This window comes from Electrona antarctica (assembly GCF_951216825.1).
Source record: "Electrona antarctica genome assembly, chromosome: 17".
Lineage (NCBI taxonomy): Eukaryota > Metazoa > Chordata > Actinopteri > Myctophiformes > Myctophidae > Electrona > Electrona antarctica.
The window spans coordinates 34903824-34928324 of record NC_136798.1 but is presented as its reverse complement, the minus strand read 5'-3'; the positions used below and the strand labels follow the sequence as shown (position 1 = coordinate 34928324).

The following is a 24501-nucleotide window of genomic DNA, read 5'->3' as shown; positions in this document are numbered from 1 at the left end:
TGATGATGTATGATGATAAGAGCGCCCCTCACTTCACACAGGTGTGATTTTTTAACCCGTCTTCCAAGCTGCCAATGAAAAACGCTCTGAATCCTGGCAGTCAATGGGAAGACAAATGTCTTCTAAATCCTAAGAGTTTTCTGAAAAAAACGCATGTTTCTATATCAGTGCTGCTCAAACCATTTTCACAACAAAATTATTATCTGCCACATAATATAACGGTGTCCCCTGTTAAGCAACGTTCAGACAATCACAGCGTAGAATGGCACACCTTCCAGCCAAGCACAGCGCCAATCTTGGCGCCATACATGGGCATTTTTTGGCGCCTCAAATTCGGTGCCATTTCCATCTTCACAATTTGGGGACATCCCTTTCTTATGCCGTCCTCAATTTCGGCACAGAATAGCAGACCTTGCATTCACTCACAACGGCCTCTGCCTTTATCCTGCCGTCCTCGATTTCAGCGCTGAATGGCAGACCTCCTATTCACTTACGACGGCCCTTCCCTTTTATACTGCCGTCCTCACTTTTGCGATCGCTACTAAAATGATTAGTTTTGAGGCAAGGCGGGAAGCTGCCTCCCTAACTCCATTTGAAAAATCACACCCGTGTGAACTGAGTGGTGTAAGGTCTTATATAGACTGATCAGATGTGGTCTGACGTAATGTCTGACGTAATGAAATCACACCCGTGTGAACTGGGTGACCATAGCAACCATGCTCATATTTTTTGGTACGGACAGACACGTAAACTAACAAAGATGAAATCACACCCGTGTGAACTGGGTGACCATAGCAACCATGCTCATTTTTTTTGGTACGGACAGACACGTAAACTAACAAAGCCAGTTGTAGGAGTGGTTTACACCACTCAAAAAAACACACCGATTGGCTCCTCGCCAGTTCCGCGTAGCGCGACAGCGGCGACACTCACCCATAGAAATGCAAAGGCATGCCTTTGTCTCGTGGGGTGCGAGCTGCGTGGGTCTGAGTGGACCATCACCTGTACTGCTGTGTGGGTCTGAGTGGACCATCACCTGTCTCGTGGGGTGCGAGCTGCGTGGGTCTGAGTGGACCATCACCTGTCTCGTGGGGTGCGAGCTGCGTGGGTCTGAGTGGACCATCACCTGTCTCGTGGGGTGCGAGCTGCGTGGGTCTGAGTGGACCATCACCTGTCTCGTGGGGTGCGAGCTGCGTGGGTCTGAGTGGACCATCACCTGTCTCGTGGGGTGCGAGCTGCGTGGGTCTGAGTGGACCATCACCTGTACTCGCCTGTTCACCCGTTCCCCCTTTCTTCTATTCCACTGGCTGGAACTTCTCTTCCGTTTCTATTTTATTTCTTTAGTGGGACGCGTATGGTTTTGTTCTGTAGCTGTTGGTAGTCATGGCCGCCAGTTCCCACCTGATGTCATGCGGGAGTCCAAACTGCACCAGAGCGTACCGAATGACCGCCAGCTTGCATAACGTCTTCAGACTAGAACGCAACTCCAAGATGTACAGGTGGTGTCGCGTGCGCGGCTCCAGAGACGACCCGGAGAGGACGACGCGGTCCCCCACCACGCAGCAGCTCATCCTGGACATCCTCGGGCACGGGACCTTCCCCTTGGTCTCCACCTTGGTCCAGGAGAACGTCCGCGGGTTCAACTTCCACAGGTCGTTGAACATGCGCTTCAGGAGGCGGTTGTGGCCGCCGAACACGTACATCTCTCCGCCGTGGGCGAAGGCCGAGTGACTCTCGCGTCCCGTCGGAGGATGCTGCTGCGCCGAAGAAGGCGCGCGCAGCCAGCGGCCGGCCTCCGTGTCAAACACTCGGGTCTCGTCGTAGTGGTCCGCGTCCTCGTCCCCCCGGCCCCCGAACACCAACATCCTCGTCCCGACGACGACGGCGGAGTGACACTGCAGCGCGGGCGGCGGCGGGCCGCCTCCGGCGTCGACCCGAGACCAGACCATGGCGGCGGTGTCCAGCGCGCTGAGGTCGTCCGTGCATCCCGCCAGGCCTCGGTATCCTCCGAACACGTACATGACCTTGCCCAGGACGCAGGCCGAGTGGCCGCACCGCGCCTCCGGGAGGGTCCCCGACACCGCGGGCCTGGACCACCGGCGGGCGCTCACGTCGAACGCGTAGAGCGCGTTGCAGAACTCCCACGCGGCGGTGATCCCGCCCCACAAGTAGACGACGTCTCCCACGGGCACCGCCGTGTGGTCCTCGCGCATGGAGGGAGCCTCGGGGGGAGAGCGGCGCTCTCCTCCTCCTCCGGAGGTCGCGGTCAACTTCGGCGTCACCGGGGGCAGTTTAGTCCAGCGCAGGGACAGCGTGTTGAAGACGTGCACGTCGATGAACAACGGTGCCTTCCTGAGGAGGGCGAGCCGCAGCGGCGCCGGGAACCCCCCGTCGTTGGCGTCACAGCGGCCCGCGAACGAGTACACCCTGTGGCCCACGCTCACCGCCGCATGGCGGCTCCTCTCCGGCCCCCCTCTCAGGTGCACCGTCCAGCGCAGCATCGCGGCGGACAAGCGCGTAAGAGGTTAAATTCCTAAATTATAAAAAGTCACACGCCAGTGTGAAGCGAGCAGTTCCTTTGGTGAGTTAGTTTCATTAAACTATATATAATAACTATGTAATTAGAAAAGTGTGGTTGCTCCATATATGGGCATAAAATGTATGTACCATGAATAGATAAAAGTTGGGAACATGCAATTCCCATTAAAGTCAATGGCAGAATAACCAGAAATAAATAACTGATAGACAACCAAACACACAGTCAAATGTTGGAGCGGTTAGCTCCGCTCAAAAATATAAATAACTTGAGCGAACAGGTCCTCATCTGAACCTTCTGAATGTAGGCAGTACAGCCACTGTCACACCAGTGATACGTGCTGTGTATAAATAATAGCTTTTACCCACGTGTTTATATTGGTACGGAAGCATGAATGCAAGGTGAAGCTCGGCCAATCCACAAAGCTGGTGGGTTGGGCGTATGGGCCAATTGGGGGCCTGGGCAGTTGATACCTGTTGATTTCACTATGGCAATTTGATCGCCATGGCAACCCAGTCACCAGGCAGGAAATTAAAGCTGGAGTGCGATGATTTTTTTCCACCCTAAAACATGATCATCAGGTATTATTATCGTAAAAGGATGAAGAATCTTTTTATAAAAGTGTACAGTATTTGTTAAAATTACGTTTTTTACGTGAACACGCCGACCAGTTCATTAAGTAAGTATCCCTGGTTTGCCTGGTGGGTGTTGATGAACTGAAGCTGCACCCACAGCGGGGAGGGGTTAGGGAAGGGGATGATATTATGATGTCACTATATCACAGTTTTTTTCATTGGCACGTTTGACTGTAAATATAAAAGGGAAGACATTGCACATAACAACCACACCAAGGGGTCTAATGAAGTACTGTCACCTCATAAACACATGACACAACAACCACACCAAGGGGTCTAATGAAGTACTGTCACCTCATAAACACATGACACAACAACCACACCAAGGGGTCTAATGAAGTACTGTCACCTCATAAACACATGACATAACAACCACACCAAGGGGTCTAATGAAGTACTGTCACCTCATAAACACATGAAAAACTGAGAAAGAAACCTTGGCAAATCTTGGCACACACATCTGGGCAGAAACCTCTTATCTCCAAATTGTTGCGTGGTTCCTTTTTGTTTGTTTTTTGGGGGAAATGTAGACTGTCTGATATGTTTGATATTTATGCCACAATTTTAACAATTTCATCGGAAAATAAATATGTGAAACACCTACTGTATTAACTCTGACATCCCTGTGTGTGCGTGCTGTGTGCATGAGTGTGTGAGTGTGTGAGTGCGTGTGTGAGTGTGTGAGTGAGTGAGTGAGCTTGATGCCATTTCAGCCGAGTGGTGATAGGAGGAGTGAAGGAGGTGAGAGGAGGAGTGAAGGAGGTGAGAGGAGGCGTGGAGGAGGTGAGAGGAGAGAGGAGGCGTGGAGGAGGTGAGAGGAGAGAGGAGGCGTGGAGGAGGTGAGAGGAGAGAGGAGGCGTGGAGGAGGTGAGAGGAGAAAGGAGGCGTGGAGGAGGTGAGAGAAGAGAGGAGGCGTGGAGGAGGTGAGAGGAGAGAGGAGGTGTGGAGGAGGTGAGAGGAGGCGTGGAGGAGGTGAGAGGAGAGAGGAGGTGTGGAGGAGGTGAGAGGAGAAAGGAGGCGTGGAGGAGGTGAGAGGAGAAAGGAGGCGTGGAGGAGGTGAGAGGAGAGAGGAGGCGTGGAGGAGGTGAGAGGAGAGAGGAGGCGTGGAGGAGGTGAGAGGAGAGAGGAGGCGTGGAGGAGGTGAGAGGAGAGAGGAGGCGTGGAGGAGGTGAGAGGAGAAAGGAGACATGGAGGAGGAGAGAGGAGAAAGGAGGCGTGGAGGAGGTGAGAGGAGAGAGGAGGCGTGGAGGAGGTGAGAGGAGAGAGGAGGTGTGGAGGAGAAGGAACAGACCTACCTAACTCTCCTCTCCTCTAGTCTCCTCTCCTCTAGTCTCCTCTCCTTTATAGTCTCCTCTCCTGTTTTATTTTTATACTTTTTATACTTTTTTTTGTCTTATTTTGTTATTGGCTTGTTTTGCTTTTTGTCGTTGTTGAAGCACTTTGTGACTGTGATTGTCTGCGAAAGGTGCTCTGCAAATAAACTTTACTGACTCACTTGCTCCCCTCTCCTCCTCTCCTCCTCTCCTCCTCTCCTGTCACACCTAGTTCACAAGTTCACAACGCGTTGCATCATGCCTCGTCGTGAACTTGAACCCTAGAGCAGCGGCTCCTAAACCCTTTTGGCCATGCACCCCCTGTCACCTCGCGACCCCCCTACATGGAAATATAAATTGCATAACCTATATAGAGACATACATTTCCTTTTTATCCACATATATGAACCTGAACATGGCATAATAATATATGCAGCATAGGCTATATTATTCTGCATATACATGCCATATATTGGCATAATGTTAATATATATTAAAATAAAACCTTAGCGCCTTTTCATGTCGCGCACCCCCCTAGAAGGCGCTCGCGCACCACATAGCTGTAATACAGTAATACGACTGTATCACAGCTAGTATTATTGGTCCTCTCTCTGATAGGGTAAGGAATCCTTGAGATATACTCGTTGCTAGGAGACAGCCTCCCCAAATCCAACAGGAGAATGATTGACAGGCCGCTATTCTTTCTTTCCAACATGGCTGTCAATTGAAAGGCAGTTACAGGCAGCACTCTTTGATCCAGTGGTTGGGCTGGAGGCGGTCCACACAGGGTCAGACCCGGGGGTAACACACAGGGCTAGGCTACAGGTGGAGGCGGTCCACACAGGGTCAGACCCGGGGGTAACACACAGGCTAGGCTACAGGTGGAGGCGGTCCACACAGGGTCAGACCCGGGGGTAACACACGGGCTAGGCTACAGGTGGAGGCGGTCCACACAGGGTCAGACCCGGGGGTAACACACGGGGCTAGGCTACAGGTGGCGGCGGTCCACACAGGGCCAGACCCGGGGGTAACACACGGGCTAGGCTACAGGTGGAGGCGGTCCACACAGGGCCAGACCCGGGGGTAACACACGGGCTAGGCTACAGGTGGAGGCGGTCCACACAGGGCCAGACCCAGGGGTAACACACGGGCTAGGCTACAGGTGGAGGCGGTCCACACAGGGCCAGACCCGGAGGTAACACACGGGCTAGGCTACAGGTGGAGGCGGTCCACACAGGGTCAGACCCGGGGGTAACACACGGGCTAGGCTACAGGTGGAGGCGGTCCACACAGGGTCAGACCCGGGGGTAACACACACAGGCTAGGCTACAGGTGGAGGCGGTCCACACAGGGTCAGACCCGGGGGTAACACACAGGGCTAGGCTACAGGTGGAGGCGGTCCACACAGGGTCAGACCCGGGGGTAACACACGGGCTAGGCTACAGGTGGAGGCGGTCCACACAGGGTCAGACCCGGGGGTAACACACAGGGCTAGGCTACAGGTGGAGGCGGTCCACACAGGGTCAGACCCGGGGGTAACACACGGGCTAGGCTACAGGTGGAGGCGGTCCACACAGGGTCAGACCCGGGGGTAACACACGGGCTAGGCTACAGGTGGAGGCGGTCCACACAGGGTCAGACCCGGGGGTAACACACAGGGCTAGGCTACAGGTGGAGGCGGTCCACACAGGGTCAGACCCATTGGGTAACACACAGGGCTAGGCTACAGGTGCTGCAGGACACCGACCTCGGGGTGAAAGAAGACTGAACTGCCGCCACAAGCGCCCACATTTAGAAGCAAAGGCAGCTGAAGGAGCTCAAGTTTACACACTTAATGTATGTTTTAGTTTAAAAAAAAAGTAACCATTAACTCAAGTTTTAAAATAATTGTAGTGAAGTCAAAAGTCCAATATTTGCCTCTGAGATGTATAGTGGAGTAGAAGAAAAAATCTAAGTTTCCACCACTGGTTACGACTCGAGCGTAACATCTGGCCCGCGGACAAGGAGGACCAGTATCGTCAAACTAAGACAACTGGTCTGAGAGAGAGAGAGAGAGAGAGAGAGAGAGAGAGAGAGATAGATAGAGAGACAGAGAGAGACATATATGGAGAGAGAAAGCTGCGCAGCACTCACATGATTAAATCCTCCAATGAGCACTAAGTGCTTCGCTGAGTCAAAATACATTACGCACTCAATTATTTATCTACCAGTCTGAGAGAACCGCACACACTGCACACTGCACACACACACACACACACACACACACACACGCACGCACAAGCAGAGTAAAGCACTCCTCGGCCAAAGCAAGGCTGTCAGACAGAGTAATAGTATGTTAAGCTGAAAGGGGTTTGAGAGGAAGCGCTATCAGTCAAACGCAACCTGATTACGACTCCTATCTAAACACATTAACCACTTAAGTCCTCGTATATGTGTGTGCTCCTGTCACGCGGTTGGACAGCGGGCAACAGCCGATCTACAAGCTCACACTGCGTCGCGGTGCGACGCAGTGTGAGCTTGTAGAGCGTCTGTTTCCGCTATATGGCCTGTCATTGAGTACCACAGACGAATAACAGTCTAAGTCCACACTATTGATCCATAATATATAAATGATAGATAAGGGTTCAGGACACCGAGGCCTTTTCGTGGAGGGGTCAGTCTGAAATTTGGACTTAGACTGTTTTTCGTCTGTGGTACTATTAGTATTCATTATTATTTTTACCTTAACATTTTTATCCTGTGATGTTTAAATTGTAACCGATTTTTCACCCGGTGCCAATTGCCAAAGCTGTATTCCTGGGCGCTACTCTCCCTCTGCCAACCTGGGTAGAGCCCCGAACTGAGCTCATGCTGCGTCCTTCAATGCATGAGGAGTGAGCAGGCCATTTCTTATCACCTGACCGGGGGAGGATGTAGCATGTGGAAGGAACACGTTATTCCAATCAGTTCCTTTCCCCTCCATCAGGCGCCCCGGCTGACCAGGGGGAGGCAGTATAGAGACCAGGACTACTGCATGTTTTTTCTGAGTACCCTATGGGACACGGGGAGAACATGCAAACTCTAAACAGAAATGCCCTTTCGCCAACCCCACCTAGGGTATGGGCACTGATGACGCGGAGGAGAGAACACGCCCCCAGCGCCCCCGCCAGGAGACAGCGCTACCGACTGCGCCACCATGATCGCCTAATCACAATTATTTCACATTATCACGATTATTTTTTGCATTTAATCGTCATTATCGTTTTAATGTTGAAAAATGAACATATATATTCAAACTTTTTAAAAGAAAATGTGGAAATAGCAGATCTGCAAGCTCAAATCGCTTCACGATGTGACACTTTTTGATTTTATTGATTGATTGATTAATCGACCCATTAAATACTTTATTAGCCATGAATGTAAACAGCATGTGGTACAGTGTGAGATTATCTCCAGACAGACAGACAGACAGACAGACAGACAGACAGACAGACAGACAGACAGACAGACAGACAGACAGACAGACAGACAGACAGACAGACAGACCCACCGACCGACCGACCGACAGACAGACAGACAGACAGACAGACAGACAGACAGACAGCTAGCCTCTTGCAAATGTGTAAAAAAAAATGTATTGGACTTAGCTAGTGTGCAAAGACCATAACCGCTCCAAACCCCAGAATGTGAATTGTTGGGAAAACGCTGGCAGAATATACCAGACCTAGATATCACTGATCATATATATATATAAAATAATACTTTGTAGTGGTCCGGGCACCGCATCGCGGGTTCGAATCCCGATCCCAATGACCGTTGTTGCGTGTAACTCCTCCATTTCTCTCCCCATTTCCTGTCAATCACCACCCACGCAGCTGAAGAGTTACAGCAGCTCATGAGCCCCTTCAGCGAGGCATGCCACAACTTCGGACTTACAGTCAGCCTGAAGAAAACACAGGTCACGGGACGGGACAGGACAGGACAGGACAGGACAGGACAGGACAGGACAGGACAGGACAGGACAGGACAGGACAGGACAGGACAGGACAGGACAGGACAGGACAGGACAGGACAGGACAGGACTCACCACCTAACATCAGGATCTCCAACTATACGTATTGGAGGTCGTCCACGACTTTGTGTACCCATGGGTTCAACGATCTCAGACTCTCCCTCTGTATTGACCAGGAGCTCAACACGCAGCTGCCACCATGTCCAGACTGACCAACAGGGTGTGGAGTGGACCAGCAACAGCAAACTGAAGATCCAGGTCTACAGAGCATGTGTCATGAGCTCCCTCCTGTATGGCAGTGAGTCCTGGACATATTGCACACTCGACAGGAACGTAAACCGGATACGTTCCACATGCGCTGCCTTATAGAGTCATTATGGGCATCACCTGGCAAGACAAACGTGCCAAACCACACCGTCCTGGAGAGTGCTGGAATCCCAGCACTCAGAGACGCATGCGCTGGCTCGGTCATGTGGCGAGGATGGATGACGAACGGATTCCCAGGGATCTCCTCTATGGAGAATTAGTTCAGGGAAAACGTCAAGTATAGGCAGACCAAAACTGCGCTACAAATACGTCCGCAAGAGTGACCTGAAGGCCCTGGACAAAAGGGACATCGATCTGGAAACCCGGGAAGCTGCAGCATCCGATCGCACAGCCTGGAGACGGATCATTGAGGACGGACGGTCTCTCCAAGTCTGAAGAGACGCTTGCATGCCCAGCAGTCCGTGGCCAAGAGACTGAGGCCCAAAACCAAATAGACAGACCAGCATCAGTCTTCCCCTGTGTGAAGTGCGGAATGGATTGCCAATCTCGCTTAGGTCTATTCAGCCACAGCCACTGATGGATGCCAATGATGACTGTCCTAGTATCAATAAAGGCATACAACCCGCAAAATAAATCTTTAATAATAATACGTTTTAGTTTAGCTCAAATCTAAAAACGTCACAGATACGTTCCCGGTCTTAATGGGTATATAAAAGGTGGAGAACCACTGCATTAAAGCCATGGGAGCTGTAATTATAAGTGGCCAATTTATGATAACAACATAACAACACTGGACACCCAATTTGTTTCCTATAATTACACTATTAATTATTACACGGTAACACATATGACAGCCGAAACAAACTGCTCACACTGACTCCGCTGAGGTACATACTGTACATTTGGAATGCCTGTGCCTCTATAAGTGGTGGAAAGTAACTAAGTACATTTACTCAAGTACTCAACTGTACTTAAGTACAACCTTTACGTATTTTCCTACTTTGCTTGAGGATTTCCAATGTTCTGTGTTTCTACTCCACTACATCTCAGAGGCAAATATTGTACTTTTACTCCACAACAATTATTTTAAAACTTTAGTTACATTGTAGATTTTGATTATTACTACAAAACATAGGCCTACATTAAACACAAAACACTTCAGCCCTATATACATTTCGGGCCATTTGAAAATAGCCGATCTACAAGCTCACAATTGATCTGCTATTTTCAAAAGATCTTTATACATTTTATATTTGAAAACGTGTGAAATGGGACCTTCTGCATACTGAGCACTTTCTACTTTTGGTACTGTAAGTACATTTTGATACCAATACTTTTGTACTTTTACTCAAGTACATTTTTAATTCCAGAGTATTTCTACGTTGCAGTGTTGGCAGTGTACTTTTACTCAAGTACATAAAAAGAGTACTTTGTTTCCCACCAGCTGACATTCATCAACCATAATGAAATCAATGCAGATCAATAAATCCATACACCACAGTGCCGTCTTCATGGCTGACAGCCCCGCCCCCGGAGGCCTCGGACCCTCCTTGACCTTTGACCCCTCGTCCATCACCGCTGCCGACAAACACCACCGCCCGTAAGGAATGCTTAATTAATTCATCTAACCCCTGCTGTGTCACGTTGAACCACTTGAGACATTATTTTATACGTTTGCTTTTTAATTGCACTTTGAGCACAGAGCACTTTATGAGCATGATAAAATAAAGAAAAAATATTTAGTTTAAGGAGTTTTACTTCTATATGGTGAGCGAGTCTTTTCCTGTCAAAGTTTCCCTTATGTTTTTGAGACCACCGCTACCGTAGTCAAGTTTGGAAAGAAAAAAAGGACGAAGATAGGCGCAACAGTTTTCTCAGGGATATACAGGGGTTCTCAAACATTTACATGCCAAGGACCTCCAAATTGACACTAATTAGCCCGCGGACCCCATTTGAAAAGATATGCCAGGGACCCCCATAAGAGATTTTTTTTTAGCAGTGATTCTCAACCTGTTTAATTTTCAAGGATGCCCAGTTTGACATGCATTAGTCTACGGACCCCCAATTAATGGCATTTCTATCTCTGAGACCCCCAATTTATATCGTAAAATCAATGTTAATTTAACTCTGAGAGTGTACAAATGGAACCAAATGGTCCACATCTAGCTGGGGACCCCCTGGAACTGCCTCAAGGACCCCTGGTGGTCCCCCCCGGACCCCACGTTGGGAACCACTGGGCTATACAACACATAGCCGATCTACAAGCTCATCTTGTGACACGCTAGGAGCTTGTAGATCTTCTATATAACACTTTTTTAAATATATTACTCCTTATACAGATTTTGTCCAAACATCAAACAAATCGGTACACAGCATCTCTATAGTCGTTCAACCTAACAGTGGGCCTGGCAGATTTTTTATGTTCCATCCTGATTACTTATAGCGTCACCAGCAGATAGATTTTTGCAAAAATAAATAAAAAATAGAAAAAAATAAAACATGTTTGCCTCAAATGCCTGAAATAATAAACACCCTTTTCGCGTTGGCCTATTAAAGCGTCATCAGGAGGCCAAAATAACCTACCTGACCTGGCGGAGGAGCACAGGTCTCCGCCAGGTTTCAAGTCTAATCTCTCATGTGTCTTGAGAGGGGGTCTAGGGGCGGCAGTGGCTCAGGGGGAGAGTGCCGGATGGTGAATCACAAGGTTCCCAGTTTGATCCCGGGCTCCCTCAGAGTTAGTGTCGAAGCGTCCTTGAGCAAGACTCTGAACCCCTAATTGCTCCTGATGTGCAGGTTGGTGCCTTGCATGGTTTACAGTAATCCGCCATCATTGTGTGTGTGTGTGTGTGTGTGTGTGTGTGTGTGTGTGTGTGTGTGTGTGTGTGTGTGTGTGTGTGTGTGTGTGTGTGTGTGTGTGTGTGTGTGTAAATGGGTGAATGTAATGCACAATCTATGTAAAGCGCTTTGGATAAAAGCGCCATTTGAGAGATTACACTTGCAATATGGTCCTTTAAATAACAATGTTATGTTGACAATATCTATTATCTAATGATGTGACGTCGTAGTTGAAGCTCGACTTAAAAAATAAAAATGAAAGCTTGGGCCCGGACTGCTGGCATATAGCGGTCCGGGCACCCTATAGACTGCAATGCAGCATAACAGCGTGTCACAGGTTTGAATCCCCATCCCGATGACTATTACTGTGCGTTACTCTCCATCTCTCTCCCCATTTCCTCCCGTCAGCCTACTGTCCTACCAATAAAGACGTAAAAGCCCAAAGATAACTAAATAAACAAAAAAACAACCAAAAAAGTAAGCTTGCCTTTTAGTCTTAAAAGCATTGTCGTTCAGCCCTAGTGACAATGCTATAGCAGCCTCGCCATGTGCTGTGAGCGAGTGTGACACACTTTCAGTCTGGTGACTCACAGGCAGCCAGCGGTGAAAAAAAGTACTTGTGTGTTACTTTACTTATAAGAAAAAGTATATAGGCCTAATACTGTGATGTAAAAACACAATTTTGTTGAGTAAAAGTACAAAGGTTTTGGCATCGGAATATACTTAAAGTAGCAAAAGTTAAAGTACGCATGATGCAGAATGTCCCCTTTCACAACACAAAGATATCACATGTCTAAAATAATCACACCCGTGTGAAGTGAGGGGCGCTCTTATCATCATACGTCATCATACATCATCTCATTCTGGCCAATCGCAATTTGCGTCCTCACTGTTGTCTTCAATGTTTGCGTTTACACACTTTTGTCTTCAATGTTTGGTGTTTACACAAACCCTCAAAGCTGGACATAGGAGGGGCTAGCCCCCCTCAAACATAATAACAAAATAACAGTATTTGCCTCTGATATGTAGCGAGGCAGAAGTAAAAGTATTGACAATTGGAAATACTCCAGTAAAGTAAAAGTACCTCAACATTGTACTCAAGTACAGTACATGCACGTTGCTGTCCCCCAGCACTCTCAGTGTGGAACTAGGCCAGTCACAATAATCATCGCCTGATCGCAATCACTTGAGATAATCGCAGTTATTTTTGCATAATCGTTTCCACGTTGAAAAATGTTCATAGTATACAGTTGGGTGCCACCGATATTGTCCCTTATCATTAAAAATCCTTCTAAATCCTCCAGTTTTCTGAAATAAATATTTTCACGATTTTTCAAAAATAGCAGACCTACAAGCTCGTAGCGCGCCACTCGGTGGCGCGCTATGAGCTTGTAGATCTGCTATTTTTCAATAGCTAAATTATAACATAATGTTTAAAACACCAAAAGGGGTTCCCGCCCAAAATGGGTTAACTGTCCTTTTGCGCAGAGCAAGCAAACCTCAGCAAAAAGAAAAGGACAATATCGATGGCCTCAACTGTACATGTTGAGAGACACTGATGAAGGCTGGATAGCCGAAACGCTTGTCCCTGTTCAAAAATGCAATACATGTTTTGAACTGAAGTCTTGGTGTGTTCGACCCACTACCGTTATTATAGTCAGAGCGCGGTGGTCACATGAAGAGTAGTATACATGTTCAAACATTTTACAAACACTGCAGCAATAGCTGATCGTACAACCTTACAGCACGTCACAAAAAAAAGATAAAAGGTACTCAAGCACATACGGTAGTACTTAGTTACTTTCCGCCACTTGTGTGTGTGTGTGAGTGTGACACGGTCTCAGTCTGGTGAGTCACAGCTACAAGCTACAGTCTGCATCCGTCCTCTCTCGGGTTACAGCGCTGTCTGTCTGCCTCTCTCTGGGAGACACAACAACGCTGCATGAGCCGTTATTAAATTCCTGCACGCCGTAATGGCTAACACTGACGCCGGTGTACGCTATCACAGGATTACGCTATCACAGAAGCATTAGACTGACACCCTACCCAACACCCAAACCCTAAAACCTTAACCTGCCACACACTGTGATTACAGATGATGACACATGGGAGCGTTCTGGTATAGCTCGTGTGGGCGCTGACTCTCCAATCCATTTACTCACGATCTTCTCGAAGTGGGTGCCGTGGGCACCCTGGCTTGTATTGGGTGTATTCGGGAAATCATGTTCATTATGTGGATTCTTGTGGATTGTAATCATGTTTAATATCTGTGGATGGCATATTGGTTCTCACAGAGGGGTCTGAGGGCCCCCTGGGGTCCTTGGGAGAGGGTTCCAGGGGTCTGAGGAAAAGTAGCATCACAGTCATTTTAACCACTTTATCCATTTATGTGTTGGCTATTCAAAAATAGCAGAACTACAAGCTCACAGCACGTCACTTTGTGGTTTTAGGTTTTAGGTTTTAGGTTTTGTTTTTGAGTGGTGCAACCACTCCCTTACGGAGCTATGTGTGTGGCTGGGTGGGTGGGTGGCTGGGTGTCTGGGTGGGTATGAGCACGAAAATAGCATGGTTGTTTTTCACCACCTAACAAGCAACCTAACACACACACAAACACACACGCACATGTTAACTGTATATATGATGATTCCAGGTGTGCCAGTACAGTACAGTGACAGTACAGTACAGTACAGTAGAGGGTACAGTGGTAGAGGGACCCCCACACGGTAACTCTGTCATTTCTGAACCGTATTGGACGTGGGGCGGCTCACCGGAATTGGCCTGGCCCCCTGGGCACGTTCCTGGGGGTCTGGGCGCGTTCCTGGGGACTCCCCGGGGACCCCCACATGGTAACTCTCTCATTTCTCTACCGTTTCGGACGTGGGGCGGTTCGCCGGAACCGGGCCGGCACCCTGGCTGTGGTCCTGTGGGTCTGGAACTTCCGGAGATCCCACGGGGACCCCCACACGGAGTTGCACCACTCACTTCACACGGGTGTGATTTTTTTTACATACATTTTCTCTTCTCGGGCCTGCAGGGGTCCATGGCACAAAGCAATTTCAAATGGGGCGTCCGTGGCCAGATACATATCAATGTGGGGGTCCTTGACACGACAAAATGTTTGAGAACCACTGGGGATCGTCTAGTGCAGGGGTTCTCAACCCGTGGGTCGCGACCCCTCGGGGGGTCGCCAAATTATTTTAGGGGGTCCTCAAATTATTTTTAAAAAAAAAAAGATTTTTTTTTAATTTTTATTTTCACGTTTTTCAAAAATAGCAGACCTGCTATTTTTCAATAGCTAAATTATAACAATGCTTAAAACACCAAAAGGGGTTCCCGCCCAAAATGGTTTAAGGTTATTGTAGCAGTCAATTTATATTGGGGGTCGGGAGGGGGCGGGGCGGGGGTCCCGAGACATTGCCAAAGCATTTCCGGCCAAAAACGTTGAGAACCCCTGGTCTAATGTGGCATGCCAGTGCTGATAGCAAAGTCACACCAGCAAGTCCAGTGCAAAGCAATAAAGGCTTTTATCTGGACGAGAGTGTCTGAAAGAAGTGCGTTTATGTGACCATAAAGAGACAACGCCAAGAACGGCTAGACAGTAAAATGCGAGCGGAAATCCTCTAATCTCCATATTTCACCCGCTTTGAATGTTTATCAACCAATAATAACCAGTAGGTTACTTATCTCAAGACGATCTTATCGACCTACTGTCCTACTGCATGCATACTGGGAGCCTACTGGCTGCGATTAGGAAACACGGAAGTGAAACTGACTTACGTGGCCGATTAAGAATGATATGAGGTTAGGGGACTTGCGTGGCCCGTTAAGAATGATATGAGGTTAGGGGACTTATACGTGGCCGATTAAGAATGATATGAAGTTAGGGGACTTACGTGGCCGGTTAAGAATGATATGAGGTTAGGGGACTTACGTGGCCGCGAAGAATGAAATGAGGTTAGGGGACTTATACATGGCCGATTAAGAATGATATGAAGTTAGGGGACTTATGTGGCCGGTTAAGAATGATATGAAGTTAGGGGACTTACGTGGCCGGTTAAGAATGATATGAAGTTAGGGGACTTACGTGGCCGGTTAAGAATGATATGAAGTTAGGGGACTTACGTGGCCGGTTAAGAATGATATGAGGTTAGGGGACTTACGTGGCCGGTTAAGAATGATATGAGGTTTTGCCATATGTGCACAGCAGCCATTTTGTAAAGAACTTCCGGGCCCCTTCCCTACTTCTTTCACAGGTGTTTCCGATGATACTAATTAAAGCTCTGTTCAATTTAGTGGTTCTCCATCCTCCATCCATCCATCTTCAACCGCTTATCCGTAGTCGGGAAGCGGGGGCAACAGCTCCACCAGAGAGCTCCAGACTTCCCTCTCCAGAGCACCATTAGTTGGTCTGCCCCGGGGTATCCTCCCAGTGGGACGTGCCTCGAGGACATCCCTGGGAGACGCCCGAGAGGCATGCTAACCAGATGCCCGAACCACCTAAGCTGGCTCCTTTCCAGGCGGAGAAGCAGCGACTCTACAAACATTTTAATTTCAAGGACCCCCATAGACCAGAGTTACACACCTGTACGGGGCCATTTGGAACCCACGTATAAGGACCCTTTGAGACCCACTGGTGTAGCAGAGTGTTTCCAGTGAGCACACATGCACAAAAGCAGCATCCTGACTCTGTTTGACCAGAATAGAACAGAGCCTTCATTATTTAGTATCATCGGTAACACCTGTGAAGGAAGTAGGGAAGGGGCCCGGAAGCATAGGAAGAGTTTTTCTGTGCGCATAGAGCCTATTATTTGACCCACCGGTTGAGGAATGGCTGTACTAACACGCTACAAGTTCAACGATAGAGCACACACATCTCCGGGTCATCAATAATGGACGGCGTGTAAAAGGAGCGATTACACTCAGCCCCAGTTGCTGCTGATTGTTTAGAACCACGTTCAGGAGCTTTGTACATTGACTATATTGGAGTGGGGTTTTTATTTTATTTTTTATTTTTTTTAATATATATATGTATTTTTTGTTTTGTTTTGTTCTGAATGTTCTTTGGTTGTCTTGATTTGGAATTTGTGTGTTGTTTGTGTTTCAGTTTTTGTTGTATTTGTTACTCTGTTTGTATTTCTCAAGTTACTTCTATACTTACTAATACTTGAAAAATTAATAAACAGAACATTAAAAAAAAGGGGGAAAAAAAGAAAAAGAACCACGTTCAGGAGAATGGAGGTAAACAGCTGTTTGGTCGTTTAGCTCTGGCACGGTTGAATAATGGATGTTAGATAAGCGGGCACACTTTCAACTCTGACGTCACTATGTTTAAATTCATTTTTGTGTTATCGTTGTTCTATTGATATATTTTCTTGATTTCTTAGTGTTCATTTTGTTGACTAAGACTAAAGAATTTCAGATGACTAAACAAGACTAAAACTACCTGTAAATGGTGTGTTCAAAAGACTAAGACTAAATCAAAAGTTGCTGTCAAAATGAAGACTAAAGAAGGGCTCTATTTTCGTCCATGCTAAACCCCTTATCCCTAAACTAAACTAAACTACTAAAACATTTTTGAACAGTGAAATGTCAAATAAGTTTAGGGACAAGGTTAGCAAGATATAGCCCCAAGACTAAAAGACTAAGGTTTTCAATATTTAGTCGAATAAGACTAAAGGCCTATTCATAGTCTGGATTCACCTCGGTGGTGAGGTGACCACCGCTCCGGTGGTGAGCTGACCACCGGAGCTGAAATAACATTGAGCAGTGGTGAGTAAAAACAGAGAGAAGGGCTGGAGCGGTGGCGGTGGTTTGCTCTTCACCGCGGCTCGTGAGGTCATGTTGTAGTTCGGTGGTCACCCCACCACCGAAAATCAGGACTATGTATGAGCCTTAATCCATTGAGACCTGGAACACATCCATGTCACGTTAGCGGTTAACCACATTAACCATTAACTCAGATGACTAAAAAGACTAAAACTAAATGGTGTTATTAAAAAAATGTGAGACTAAATCAGTAAGTTCATTAGAATTAACACTGTTTTGTGTCTGTGTATGAAATGAATGACCAAATTGTAGGCTATTAGTTCTAAACATTCGTTTATGTTTCTTCACCACACAAGATCTATTCTTCACCACACGACTACCTGTTCTTCTTGGTGAACATTCGGCAACAAATTGCCGATCTACAAGTTCTACAACGCAGAACGCGCTGCCATTGTGAGATTGCAGATCGCCTATTTTCACTGAAGAGATTCGGTGTAATACTTTAATAGTCATTTGGCCCATGTGATCCCACGGGGGCAATTCCTTCCGTATGTTTTACAGACGAAGCCCAAGTGGTCAGACTGAGCATGGGGTGGTGGGGGTGGGGGCAGTAAGGTCTTGCTCTGGGACACTTTGACGCACACACGCACGTACGCGCACACGCACGCACGCACGCACGCACGCACGCACGCACGCACGCACGCACGCACGCACGCACGCACGCACGCACGCACGCACGCACGCACGCACGCACACACACACACACACACACACACACACACACACACACACACACACACACACACACACACACACACACACACACACACACACACACACGAACACACTAATCATTTATTTATGTCCACATAAGAGATACAAATCCCGGACAAATAACCACACACCCTTCAGTGGTACGAGTAACAGCGTCTTCACCATATTTGGTTGGAAGTTTTGCTGCTTTTTTGCCATACAAAGTTGTCGGAAGCCTCTTACAACCAACCTATATGTACATGCCACTCTCTCACACGCACGCACGCACGCACGCACGCACGCACGCACGCACGCACGCACGCACGCACGCACGCACGCACGCACGCACGCACGCACGCACGCACGCACGCACGCACGCACGCACGCACGCACGCACGCACGCACGCACGCACGCACGCACGCACGCACGCACGCACGCACGCACGCACGCACACACACACACACACACACACACACACACACACACACACACACACACACACACACACACACACACACACACACACACAGTGTTCAGCCCTAACTTTTCAACTGGTCCCCTTGCTTTGTAAGTGTTTCACCGATTATTTGCATTGCAAAAGGGTACGATATGATAAAAGTCAAACCTTGACATGATATGCTGCTGTTTACACGTCGACTCGATATACTTCGATTCTTGAAATTAAAGTCTAAAATTACACTTTCCCGGTTTGAAGGGGTTAAGTAAGCCATAGAGACAGAGAAGTGGGTCTGACTTAATTAGCAGCTCAGCTGTGACTAAGGAGTTCAGCACATGATTAATGGAGACATTATGCTCCCTCCCGTTTGCCTAATGCGTGATGGCCTCTGTCGGCTGGAAACCACATGTCCAAAAACTCACATTCTAGCAATATACTTACCTAACCCTAGAATGTGAGTTTTTGGACATGTGAGGTTTCCAATACTGCGAAAGATTCTTATAACAAGTAAAAGTAAGTCATTCTAAAATTAACTTGAGTAAAAGTATTGGTATCAAAATGAACAATGGTATCAAAACCATAAGTATGTACTAATTGTGCAGAATATCCCATTTCAAGTCTTCGAATGTATAAAAATCTTTTGAAAATAGCAGATCTACATGCGCACGCACGTGTTAATAACGCGTTGGTTAATGTATGTTTTGTAATAATAAAATCAAAATCTACAAAGTAACTAGGGTAAAAGAGTAAAAGTACAATGTTTGGAACTGAGATGTAGTGGAGTAGAAGTGAAAAGTACCTAAAAAATAAGTACAGTACTCGAGTACATGTACTTGGTTACCTTACACCACTGCTTTTCAGGTCAAAAAGACAATAGCAAAAGTAGCAGATCTACAAGCTCGAAACTCGGTCAAAACTACTTGTGATGGATATGGAGATAAGAGGTTTCTGCAGCAGTGACCTATATGGTCATGGAAACCGTGTACAGTAAAAACTGTTACTTTTTGTTGTGTTCCAGTTGTGTTCCACCGTAGTCATTTAGTCACAAATCTCTCAGAATCTGTCAGCGCCCGCTGGAACAGTTTTCCTTTGCCACTTGTTGCAAAACATTGCTTGCTCAGAGTGGGACAATGTCGGATCTGTGCTCGGGGTCCGCTCATAATTCCGACATCTAGGTTAGTGTGAAGTTATAGATTGTGGGAATAATGGGGCGTCAGAATAATGACAGACTTAAAACAACTTGTTGTGATTTGGAAAAATAATTAAATTGGATTGAAATGTAACCATATTATTTGACAGATCCTATTGCCCAGCTCTAGTTCTGAACCATATGCCTCCTGACCTGACCTGACACGGGTTTTAATTTGCACCCAGTCTGTGTTTTATGCTTATCTTCCTCGTCTCGCTTGCAGCTTTAAGAGGGAAATGACAAACGGGTCAGCCGCCCAGGCAGAACTCATACACACACTCATACACACACACACTCATACACACACACACACACACACACACACACACACACACACACACACACACACACACACACACACACACACACACACACACACACACACACACACACACACACACACACACACACACACACACACACACACACACACACACACACACACACACACACACACACACACACGTCTGTCTCGGACAGACTGGGTCTGCCATGAGAACTTTCCCATCAATTTATGACAAGAACCAGAAGCGACTTTTTTTTTTACTGTTTTATGCAGCCAATGTGTCCTGATTTGTTAAATAAGTATAATCAATGCTTGTGAAAAAATTAAGTTTAAAATATAGTCGATTTGCAAGCTCAAAACGCCTCAGAGTAAAGCAAGTTATGTCACCCCCAGTGGAAAATAACATAAATTCCATTATAGAGAAATATAAGCATGCCATAAAGAATACATTTAGGTGATCCAGCAGTAAATAAGTAATTCAAGATTTAAGGTTTACACTTTCTTTGGAGTGAACGCTGAAACAAATAAAGGGAAGCTCCGAACACTCATAGATCTGTGCACAATCAATGTATTTATTTTGCAAGCTTTCGGTCTACCGACCTTCTTCAGTCAGGAAGAAGGTCAGTAGACCGAAAGCTTGCAAAATAAATACATTGATTGTGCACAGATATGAGTGTGCAGAGCTTCCCTTTATGACTCCACCAGCACCTTACTTATGTTTTTTCAGCAGATGAGCTGCGTTTTCTTTTTAAACATTTTTGGAGTGAACTCTGAAAAATGGTATCTGATGGACGGAATAGACCGAAACGTTGTAACTTCAGTAGCCTAATAAATACTGCTATTTCTCACTGTTCGCACTGGTTGCCTGCTGCGATGTCCATGCAGAACTCAACTTCAAAGTAGACTCAGGAAACCAAGGTGGAATTTAAATGACGACGTACACCTCACAGGGCGAAAACACAGAACAGAACCCACAAACCATACAATGAATACAATGAACCAGCACAGAGAGCAGTCACAGACAGGCCAAATTCCAATACCCCAAATCTCTGCCACTCACACTCCAGCATGGTGGTGTTATGGTCAAATTGGTGACCTGCCGAAATATGTGACCATCTTGTGGACTTTACACAACATACATGGAGGTCTTTAAATATGTGCATGGCCTAAATACCGCTATAGGTTGAACTCTGCTAATAAACAAACTGCAACAATTTACATTCAGACACTGACGTTATGTGATTGTCTACACGATTGTCACATATTTCAGCAGGTCACCAATTCAACCATAACACCACCAGGCTGGAGTGACCGAGTGTGAGTGAGCGAGTGGCAGAGATTTTGGGTATTGGAATTTGGCTTATAGTCTGTAACCGCATACCTGACAAACTACCTCAAAAAAGTGAGTGACTCTCACAGCCACAATACAAGAGGAAGCGTGAACAACGATCTGGTACCACCCACTTTCAAAACAAACATGGGCAAATTCTCCTTCTACAGCACTGCCATCCAAGTGTGGAATGCCCTGACTCTCTCCCTCAAAAAATACAAATCCCTGGCGTCCTTTAAAACAGGCCTGAAAATCCACTTTTCAGCATGCCAAACGGAGAGGGATAATTATTAAAAAGTGTGTATTATCGGACTTCAAAGCATGAACAGCATTCAGCACAGCCAAGTAGAAAAATACACAAAAGCAGATTGATTAAACAATTGTACTTTGTCTTGAAATTACTGTAAGCTAAGGTATAACTGTGGGGCAGCATATGCTATACAATGAAGTAATCGCAACTCTCAGCGCTGCTAGTGCAGTGAGTGCACACACTGGGAAGTGGGAAAAAGTACAAACAAACAACACAGGTTAACGTGACATGATAGTGATTATTAGCTGTTACCAACTAGTTACCAATGAGTCCGAATAATTGACAAGGCTGATTGGAAGGCTGCGATGCAATGCAACATTACTACTACTACTACTAGTACTACTACTATTTTCTATTTAAAAAAATAAAAAAATAAAAAAATGGAGGCCCCTGGAGACTCAAGGCCCGTTTCAATTGAAACGATTGAAACATATATAAGGCCGCCACTGCCTGTACTGATTACTTTTCTGTTTGACTGTACCCTGTACATTTCTGCCAATAAAGTATTCAATCAATCAATCAAGTCTCTGGCCAACTAGGCAGTCATTAGGCCAACAGCTCACACCTGTGGAGCTCAGGAAGTCTCTCAATCACTGCATCCACACTGTAATCGTCACGAAGATGCCAAAAGCCGTGAGCGGCAGGCGTCTCTTCCTGGTTTTTAGACAGCTGGTGGATGGAAAACCAGAGACGCTTGCCCCCACGGCAAGTGGAAGGGCAAGTGGCGCGAGCTTTTTTTTCTCCACCAGCTGTCTGAAAACCAGGAAGAGACGCCTGCCGCTCGCGGCTTTTGGCATCTTCGTGACGCAGTGTGGATGCAGTGAATCAGGGGAATCAGGGGGAGACGACCCAGGCGTGGCGTGGCACACTATGCACAGAGTGTGCACAGAGTGTGACATGTAGGTGCAAAAGGACTCTTTTCTACATACTTTATTTATATAAATTATTTGGTATTTTATTTATGAAATACTTAAAATGTGTTGGAATACATTTAGTTGATGAAAATATTTATTTTATCTTTTTTTCTTTTTTTTTTAATATATTTTTCAATATTTATATTATTTTATGGACAAAAAAGGGAATATTTACTTGTGGCCCATACAAATTGGTCCGCACCCCAGACATGGGAAACAGAAACAGGGGGGGGGGGGGGGGGGGGGGATCGCCAAATTATTTTGGGGGGGTCCCCAGATTATTGCTATGGTTCATTGTTTATGTGGTATCATATAGTTTCAAATGTACATAATTAGATAGCATGCTGTGCAGACAGATGCTTTGAAACATTGCATTATTCTCTCTGCAACTCTACGTACTATTTACCTTAAGTATATATTCTGATGTCACGCTCAATAAGAGCGTGACATCTGCTATGTGCTGAGAGTACTGTACTGTACAGTACTGTAATGTGGACTCATTGAACTCCTCTCCTTCTATTGGCAGCTTTAATAAGTCTGAGTACGATGCAAGCCAGATCTACTAATACAATAATTGCCCCCCCCCAAACACGGCCCTAATCGACTCATGTCGGTCCCCGGCGGAGCTTGCAAACTCTCTACCGCTGTACTGCTGGCTGGCTGGCAGTGATCAGGGCAGCGCTCCAATCTCCCCAAGAAGTCATTTGATCTTCCTGCATGAAGCCAGCCAGGCAGATAGCATCTCTCCTCCATCACCTGCTACATTACAGCTCTTAACTCAAGGTTGTCCGCCCGGCCTCCGAGCCATGCATCAAACCCAATGACGGGTAGCATCCGTCCAATGGTGGGAAGGAACTCTAACCCAATGATGGGTAGCATCCGTTTCTTTTTTACTCACGTATATACTTTACTTAAAGCTACACTACTGTATGTGACTGCCCTGTTCTACCCTGGATTTGAACCCTAGTGGCCCTGTTTTCGTCACTGCCTTGCCCCTTATGCCTAAACGTCTTTGCCTTTTTATAATAGTCTGAAAATCATTTCAAAGTGGTTCAACTATAGCTGATCTACATTGACGCGTTGTGAGCTTGTAAATCGGCTATTTGAACTATTTAAACATGATTTCAAGATTGTAAAGATGTTTATGGATATGGGGTAAGGTACTGGTGAAAATAGGGCCCCTACTAGGTCTCCCGCACACATGCTGATGTATTAAACTAACAGAGCCTGCCTGCTTTCTCTGAGGGGAGAAATAGACTGTTGATATTCAGGTCAAAATGTGTGTCAAACCATAAACAAGGATTGCGTCAAAGGTCATGTCCAACCTTAGACACAGGATCTAAATGTTTCAAAAGAGAGAGCACAGAGACAAAATAATGCAACCGCCCCAATCGTATAAGTTATGTTGTATCAACATATACAGAAGTTGAGTATTTCCAGTTTTCAATCGTTTGTAATCTGTCTGTTCACGATTCAAATTCAAAAACAGCAAAAGTAGCAGATCTACAAGTTGCAGATCTGCTGATGCTGTTGTGTGACGCTGTTGTATGATCAAGTAGGCCCTATTTGATCATACAACAGCGTAGGGCATTCATTTATGAAAGAAAGAAAAAGAAACACACACACAAAGATTAAATATGGAGATGAGATATTATAATTATAATATTATGTTCGATGCCAAACACAAAATGTTAAAAAGTAATTATTTGTATGACAATTGATGAACAAAACGTTCATGACCGTGACACGGTGACAGCCTATTATTATCTGTGTATAGACGCTATACTGTGTCAAAACCACATGTCCACCACATCCAGTGTAAGGATGTACAATACAGATTACCGACTGATACAGCCACCGATAATGCAATACAAGTTAGTTTCCAGTCGGGTTCCAGTCGGGCCACTGAGCTAGCAGC

At 46.5% G+C, this 24501-nt stretch overlaps 1 protein-coding gene across 1 annotated transcript in view; it reads right to left on the bottom strand.

Annotated features, from left to right (window-relative positions):
• The window catches only part of mboat2b (membrane bound O-acyltransferase domain containing 2b), a gene marked incomplete at its 3' end in the record, with an annotated part of 49062 nt that overhangs the window by 22214 nt on the left and 2347 nt on the right, over positions 1–24501 (bottom strand). The window lies entirely within an intron of this gene.